This window comes from Malus domestica, chromosome 06, assembly GCF_042453785.1.
Source record: "Malus domestica chromosome 06, GDT2T_hap1".
NCBI classification, from domain to species: domain Eukaryota; kingdom Viridiplantae; phylum Streptophyta; class Magnoliopsida; order Rosales; family Rosaceae; genus Malus; species Malus domestica.
The window spans coordinates 30,424,653-30,434,112 of NC_091666.1; positions in this window are offsets into that span (position 1 = coordinate 30,424,653).

Sequence of the window (9,460 nt, forward strand, 5' to 3'; positions counted from 1 at the left end):
GTTCTGCAAAAATAAAATAGGGACAAGGTAAAGAAGAAACGACTCTTAGAGAAAAGAATAGAATAAAAAAATTATAAATTGTTGTAGGCATAATTTACTGAACAATTACGGAGGCCATAGAAAGAGAAATGCGCGGCAATAGAGAATAAGAAGAGAGAGATGTGTAATTGTGGGTGTGTGTTATTCCACCCCATTGTGTCTTTATTTATAGTAGTAGGGAAGGTTAATTCCTTACCCCTTAGGATTACAACATTTAATAGGTAATCTACTTCTAATAGGAATATAAGAGATATCCTTATATCTGTTAGGATTTACACAATCACATTCCTAATCTAGGAATATAAGAGATATCCTTATATCTACTAGGATTACAACATTTAATAGGTAATCTACTTCTAAGATTGCAACACTCCCCCTTGAGTGTGTAAATACTCAAGTAAATGACACATCGGGTTTTCAGTGATGAAGCAAGTATAGTTGATGAAGTCGTCGGCACAATGAGTGAATGTGAGTCTCATATCAACGGAAGAATGCATAAAAAGTAAAACTCACAAAACCTCGCTATGGTAAAACCTAAGGTGGGAGAAAAACCCATAGTTTAAGGAGAAAAGTGAGAAGTTGCATTAAGTAAAAAACTATACGTCTTTTAGACGTAAGTAGAAGAGCTCACAAGGGTATGATCAGCCCAGGATGGGTGCCTCGTTAAAACCTAGTTAGGTAGCAAAAACCCAGTGGGAAAATGCTCATAATCATAAGGAAAAAGAGTACATTAAGATCAAGTGATTATATTTCTGGATACTCCTCCTGAGTTTGACATAACTTCCAAATGAGAACTATAAGCATTGCATATGAATAATTAGGCATACCAATTCCTCGGACAAGCTTCTGGAAGGTTGACTTTGGCAGTGACGTCTTGTAGAGGTCGGTAAGGTTGTCTGGGATCGGGTTGCATAACTTCAATTTCTTGATGCTTTGCTGATGTAGATGCAATATGTCTTGGCGTTGACTTTGCTGATGTATCATGTCTTGGTCGAATGGATACATACGGCATAATCTTCATGGATCGTCGTTGGGACTTAATGATGGATGAAAACACAGCAAGTACTTCGGATATACTCAGCAAAAACTCCTAACCATGTCTCACTTGTGGCGTAGTGAAGTGAGGTGAGTTTTGGAACGATTCAAAGATTTCGCAACTAAGGTCATATCATGGACCTCCAAGATATTGCGATATCCCTAACGGTAAAGACATAACCATTTGGAGATTTTGCCTTGTGCAGGTTTGATAAGTAATATGCGTCAACATAACTACAAGGCAAACATCATTTTAAGGATCAGGGGGTTGGATCCGCTGAGATGCATTTGAGATTTGCCCATGTAGTACCTTCAGGGTATGTCTTTAATACCAATTCAATGGATACGTGTAGGAGCGGTGTTGCATCTTTACCAAGATTAATAGCGAAGGAGATGTCCTGTCTAAATACAATGAGCTAAGTACAACGAAGCACAAAGTTGAACTTTAGATATGAAATTTCGGATTCCATAACCTCTTCAAGGGTCTCATTTGCATATAACGTATGGACGATCATAGGTATACTTAAAGGTAACACATTCGGGGTGTAGTTCGACTGGTAGACCAAAATACCGTCAGAACAATGCTTCAACTTCGAGTCGAGGCATAAATGAGTTTTCCCAAGATCCTTCATCTCAAATTCCATTTTTAGGTATGAGGCAATTTTCTCAAGTTCTTCCAGAGTCTTAATGAGATTCGTGTCAACGACATAAACTGTAATTCTAGCAATTTAGAATAAGACTTCATAGTTTAACACGCAAAAACATAATTCATATCCCTAACTAATCAAATAATCACTTAGACGGGTATACCACATCCGTCGGATTGTAAGTGAATGCCTCAAGCAAGTTAAGAGGGTGTTATATGGTTTTGGAACTATTTAAACTAGTCCATGTAATTCTTCGGGAACTTACATGTAAATCTCCGTATTTATATCCCCATGAAGAAAACACTAACCAAATTTCATAATGCTGCTATCAATCACAGGACGTTTTGAGAAAAACCTTGTGTCGTAAGACGTGCATCATATCGCACTATTTCATTCATCTCAATACGCTTCCTTTCCCACTTGTAACATAACATGGTTATCTTGAGCAGTGTAGGGACAACAGGTCCAATACACATTTTGGCAAGGAATTTGACCTGGATTATAATTTCGGTTGTCCAATCAGTTCTACGTTATCACTTAATCAAAGGAACACGGTTCAATATCGTCGCTTTTCATTTATGTCGGTAGCTACCATATAAGTGAAAACTTCATCAATGATAATCTTATTTCAATTCCATTTAGCTCATCCAAACTAGTATACTGGACCAAGAACTTTAAGTGTCGGGAGAAATCCGGATTAATCTCATAAGATGGAAATGATTTGAGACAGCGATCGAGTTTAGATTCATTGTTGTGCCGTGTCTTCCTCTTCCAGGGAAGTGAATTATACGAACTGAATGATTTGTCATGCTCCAAGCCAAGACAGATTAATTGGTTCTCCGTCGGTATACTAGATCGTCCAACAGGGGTGTCCAAACCGTCCAACAGGGGCGGCACACCTTCCAGGGATGTTGACTCGACATTCGTTAAGTACGTCTATCCTTGCAGGAATTTTTACAGCTGGTATATGATCTCGTCACTTTAGCTAGATTAGAGGAATACGTCTAGAGCAACATTCTGAAATCTAGAATTCATCACACTTACTTATCATTCATATGCAGTATGAGGATCAAGATGAGACATAGTGGGTAACGTCCACGCAAATTCGCGCTGTTCTCCAGGAACGTTGATGTTCTTATCTCCCCCTAACGGTAGGAAGACTATCTCATTAAAGTGACAACCCATAAATGAGCGGTAAAGAGATCGCGTGCAAGGGCTTAAAGAGAGCTAGTGTGAAGGAGAATCGTAATCGACAAAAGATACACATCCTTCTTTGAGGACCCATGATGGTATGTTGCGGCGGCGCAACTTGGCACATGGAATGCACACACAAATCGGTAAATACGAAAATCGTCAGGTTCGTACCCAGTAACCAACTGTAACGTCATATAGGTTGGGTGGCTATGGGCCTCAAGGCAGACCAACATAATTGCGTACAAGATTGCATATCCCTAGGCAGAAGCTGAAAACTTGGTACGTTTACCAAAATTCGGGCGATCATTTAAATTGCGCTTTATGATCACTAGGTGAGGCTATTCGGGATGAACATGGGAATTCGATGTTCAATTATAAACCCAAAATACATGCAATACTTTATCGAAAACTGTCGATATAAACTTTCTGGCATTATCCAGTCTCCCGGACCTTAAGGGATAAGTAGGGTGGTGAACCCTTAATTGGCCAGGAGGTTTAGCAGCAATGTGTGTGGACAAACATGTGACTAGTTTGTCGATTCATCAACTAAAACCATAAGTATATATATGGTCCGCATTTTGGTTGGATTAGTCCATATATATTCCCTTGAATCCACTGTGCAAAATGGGTGATTTCGTATCTTTGCGAGGGATGATATAGAAAATTGATTTACCTAATGAGTAGGCTTAGCAATGTGTGCTTGTAAGCATAAGATCCGTACTTCGGGTAAGGAGATGCGTCGTAGCATCATTGTTCGACCTAAGTGTCCCAAAAGGTCGTGCCAAAACAAGTAAATTGCTTAATCACCCAGCTCCAGGTCGGCCACATATGGTGTGTTCCTAATTGGGAGACAACCCATTGGCCTCAAATCAAAGCTTCAGGCTCATTGTTGGAGGTGGTGGAAAGATTTCACTCTATTTTCTTTAGTGGTTCATTTATGATCATTGTCATCTCGAATATCCTTAAAAACTCAACGTTAAGGAGAATGTAAGGTCCCTTAAATGGTGATTTAGTACCATTCATACAAAGACGAGCATGCCAATGCTCTTAGTCAGGTTGGATAGACCTGAAGTCGTTGTTAGAGATGTGATTTAGATGTAAAGTTAGTGTGCGTAGTACACATTCATCCAGACAACTAACTTTCCCACATTTCTACCTAATCACGTGTTTAATTGAATTGGTCACATGTATGAAGAAACATGATTCAATTAACTCATATTTGAGGAAAATATCAATAAGATTATCCATAAGTAAAACATACACCAAACGTGAATCCAAGAACATTGAAAAATGTTCACAAAGTAAATGGTTTACTAAGGGGATTCGGCCAACAAGGCCATCCATGTCAAAATTATGCTTTTCCAATGGTGTTTGGTGTAACAAAATTAGTCTCACGTATTGACTACTAGAATGGTACTCCTTAACAACATTGGTAGGGGCACAAACATGTACATAACCAATGGTCTATTCCATCGAGACGGAAATAGATTCTGCAGGGTTAAGGTTCGGGAATATTTTCCCTTATTCTTGAAGTTGTAGGTCTTAGGTACCAAGGATCACGCTTCGGGCATGATGCCACACCTTGGCATGCCCCGATTCTACCATATGTTGTAAAAACAAACTTGAAATTGGATTATGAGAGAATATGCCATTCAGTGTATCCTTATCGGAGCAGTGCATCACCATTCGGTAGGCTTTGACCGAACTGGGTCGAGCTATTCGGTAGACTCTAGCCGAATTGGGTCCATACTTTTCTCTCACGTTTGTGGTAGTAATCAGATTCAAGAATTTGGTAAACTTCCGCTTTCTACACTGCTGTTTCAGGGGCAAGTTAGAAAAAGGGCCTCGGGTGTAAACTTCAGGTCACGGGGTGAGGGAGAAACCCTAGCCCCAGCTGGGTTTTAATATTTTTTTTTTGACCAAGGGAGGGCACGGGACAAGGCCCAGCATGAGTTGGCCTTGGGTTTGGCGCAATGGGCTAACTGTCATGCAAAATGGGCTGGGGTGCTGCAAGGCCCAACAAGCTTTGCAGCTTGCTGGCGTAGACTGAAGGCCAGGGCTGCAGGCTCTTTGCTGCTACACAAGCCCAGAAACCATAAGGTTACGACATGTGGGTGAGTGGACTCAACCAAATGGGGCTGGTTTCAGTGTTTTGGGCTCGGGGCTTCAGGCCATGTCGAGGTGAAGTCCAGGTTGTGGCCTGGTTGCTGTGTCTATATTGATGGTGTGGTGGTGTGCCGTACCATATCCCATTCCCTTTTTTTTTTTTCAAAAATCCCTTAGGGTTTAGGAAACCCTAAAATTGCTTCTAATTTAATTTTATACATTGACTCATATATTCCACATAACAATTTAATTGTGCGATGCATGAAACAAATATATATATATTGACAAATATATGAACATATACGATATATATATCGGAAGGAAAATATAAACATAGGGGGTTCATGCATCATGGGGAATGTTTTCATGCTTCATGGTCGTTTCAAATATCTTACTTTATTTTAAGCGTACCTGATTGGCAGAAAAGAACAAAAACCTTTGAATTTGTAGAAGATCTATCTCAGAAAGCCAGAATTGCATCTTCAATGCGTTGTATCACGTTCAACACAGAAAAATTAAATTGAATCAATAACATGTAGATCAATTCCATAAAATAATTAAATTAATCACAAAAAGAATGATTAAAACGTAATACTCCCCTGATTGAATATCAAACTCTCTTGTTAGCGTAGCGTCAAGAGCGTGCTGATAACGTGTTGTAGGCATAATTTACTGAACAATTACGAAGGCCATAGAGAGAGAGAGAGAGAGAGAGAGAGAGAGAGAGAGAGAGAGAGAGAGAGAGAGAGAGAGAGAGAGAGAAAGGTGTGGCAATGGAGAATAAGAAGAGAGAGATGTGTAATTGTGAGTGTGTGTTATTCCACCCCATTGTGCCTTTATTTATAGTAGTAGGGAAGGTTAATTCCTTACCCTTTAGGATTACAACATTTAATAGGTAATCTACTCTTACTAGGAATATAAGAGATATCCCTATATCTACTAGGATTTATACAATCACATTCCTAATCTAATAGGATTGCAACATAAATATCTTAATAAAAAAAGATAAAAGTACATTCTTCGAAGCTCACAACTGTTTATAAATAGTTTATATAAATCTTATAAAAAAAGGTAATATTCAACATCATATCCTTTTTAGTCATTTTACACCGTCGCAGCGGTTTTACATAAAAATTTACCAAACACTTTAACATTGCTTTTTTTTTTTTTTTTTGCTAAAAACACTTTTACAAAAAATTTTGCCAAACACTCTATTGCTTTATTTCATAGCTGTTTATTCTTGCAGCATAGCAGAAGCAGTTTTTTTTTTCAGAGCACACAAATACCAAACTAGCCCTAAGGCTCATGATTACAAGCCTTTATTAATGTTTAATTAAAGGCTTATTTATAAAGTCTAGCTTGACTCAAGTAACACATCCAGCAAAATCATGTCTGGTAAGACCTTAATTAGTGTTTGTTGTTGATAAAATGTTAATGTATAATGTTAGGGAGATTAACTTTTTAAATTAAATTCTGTAAATTATATGATGCGATTGTTGATAATTGAATTATTATTGAAGTGTTGATTAACGTGTTTATTTTATATTAGGGACACATCATATGACTTATAAATTTAGTCTAAAAATTTGGTCTACCTAGCATTAGTCAAAGTTAATAGAAGATATAACACTGAACATGAGGGGCTAAGTGGCAGTTGGTCTACTAATATTAGATAGTATATTTATTGTTGGAAAATACCTAGGCACTCATTAGCAAGTACACACATTTTGATTTTGTCTAATGATATCTTAACACATATTTGAGGGTCCCATCATGTTAGAGTGTAATTGTGTCACATCCCGACCTGGGCTCGACTCCGTCGTAGCACAATATTGTCCGCTTTGGGCCCCGACCATGCCCTCACGGTTTTGATTTTGGGAACTCACACGAGAACTTCCCAGTGAGTCACCCATCCTCGGATTGCTCTCGCTCGAACTCGCTTAACTTCGGAGTTCCGATGGAACCCGAACCCACGGAGCTCCCAAAAGGCCTCATGCTAAATGGAGGTAGGCATGTACATATAAGGCATAGAGGATCCACTCCCCTGGGCGATGTGGGATCTAACAAATTGTAACCTCATACAACATCTTCAAAACATTTCATTCTTATACATTTAGTATAAGTTTATGTCAGTTTCATAAAACCGTTATAAAATCTGTTAAGTTTACCGTTAAGTGATGATGTGGGCGGAATAAGAAAAGGAACTACAAAAAATGGTGAGTACTTAAGTATTATCCTTTATTTGCTGCTTCTTTGATGAGGACCTATAAAGAATAGCCGTGTGATACTTTTCTCTGTTATTTGATTTGGTGGAAAGTGCAAGTACCAGAGCAGAGCCATGCCGCATTTGGAGCCCAAATCAATCACCAATATATAGCAAACTAGCCTTCATGCATGCGCTCACGTATATATAGGAGGCATTTTTTGAATCACAGCTTGTTACGCGCAACTTACAAGTTTTAAATGTATTTATATGTGTGAATTGACAAAAGGAAAGTCAAATATTAGAAGTAAATGAATAATCTTAGATTATGGTAAAGAAACCTCTCACAAACCCGTCAAAGCAGTTGAATTCATATAATAAAATCGATTTTTCAATTTTCATCTACATTCTATTGAATTTACATTAAGAATTGAGAAAATAATATTTAATAAACAACTGATTGAATCACATGATTGCTAGCACATTGTAAGGCTAAGCCCACCCCTTCCCCTTAGTGTATATATCGTTTGTTCAAAAAAAAAAAAAATTATTTGACAATTAATTTAATCACATTATTATACGTGTGCAAAAGATCTTTTTTTTATAACTGGTATTACACGCCTCTTACGATGTTTTGAACGTGTTTAAAAATAGAGAAAACAATATTTAATGAACAATCGATTGAATTACATTATTGCTAGCCTAATGTGAGGTACTAATTAAAAAAAAATTGTACAAAATAATTAATTAGAAAAAAAACACTGTTAAAAAGACAAAAATACCCCTGCATTATTTTGGGTTGTTTTTTAATTCTTTTTTTGTTTTTTGTTTTGGAGGTATTTTTGTCTAAATAGTTTTAGTGAAGCTTGTGACCCCAAAATAAGTTGTTGGGTTTATATATAAAGATATTCGATGTAGCTTCCTTTTTCACATCATTTGGATTGCTACGTCTAATAGTTTTATGGTGTTCCTGCATGCATGTTGTACGTATCAATGTATCAATGTGAATCACGTAGGGCCGTAATTAGTATTGAAAAAACATGCACATCCAACAATGTTTCGTAATCTGGATACGACACAAATCTCCTTCTTTAGTCTATAAGCATCGTGATTTCTGCCTAGAACTTTTCAGCAACAATTAAGTATGACAAGTTTGACCAAATTAAGCATGATGGGTTTCTATAATCTATAAGTTAAGGGATGTGCTATCCACACACCATATTTTACTTCTCACACACTCTTTGTTAATTTCTGTTCGTTGATCTTCTTCAATTCATACGATCCGACGACTGAAAATTAAAAGGGTGTGTAAGAGGTAAAAAAAAAGGTGTGTGGATATCACATCCCTAAGTTAATTGAGCATAAAGATCATTATATCCAATAGACCCGGCAGTTTCTGATATGACACGGTGACACGACAATAAAATAATGGGTTTCAGATCAATACGATAACTTATCGAGTCATTATCGGGTGACCCGTTAAGAACCCGTTAATAATGGGTTCTTAACGAGTATACACGTTGGTAACACGTGGGTAACCTATTTGTCACATCCCGGGCCCGTTCCATCACCGTAGTACGATATTGTCCGCTTTGGGCTTACCATTCCCTCACGGTTTTGTTTTTGGGAACTCACGAGCAACTTCCCAGTGGGTCACCCATCCTAGGAGTGCTTTGGCCTCCTTCTAGCTTAACTTCGGAGTTCCTACGGAACTCGAAGCCAGTGAGCTCCCAAAAGGCCTCGTGCTAGGTAGAGGTAGGGATGGGAATATACATTTAAGGATCACTCCCCTGGGCGATGTGGGATGTTACAATCCACCCCCTTAGGGGGCTGAACGTCCTCGTTGGCACACTTTCGGCCAGGGATTGGCTCTGATACCAATTTGTCACATCCCGGCCCGGGTCCACCACATCCCAGGCCTGTTCCACCACCGTAGCACGATATTGTCCGCTTTGGGCTTACCATTCCCTCACGGTTTTGTTTTTGGGAACTCACGAGCAACTTCCAAATGAGTCACCCATCTTGGGAGTGCTTTGGCCTCCTTCTCGCTTAACTTCGGAGTTCCTACGGAACCCGAAGCCAGTGAACTCCCAAAAGGCCTCGTGCTAGGTAGGGATGGGAATATACATTTAAGGATCACTCCCTTGGGCGATGTGGGATGTTACATCATTTCGACCAATTAAGAAAAAAATTATTTTGATAATTTTAAAGTTTAATTACTAAAAGATTTATTATA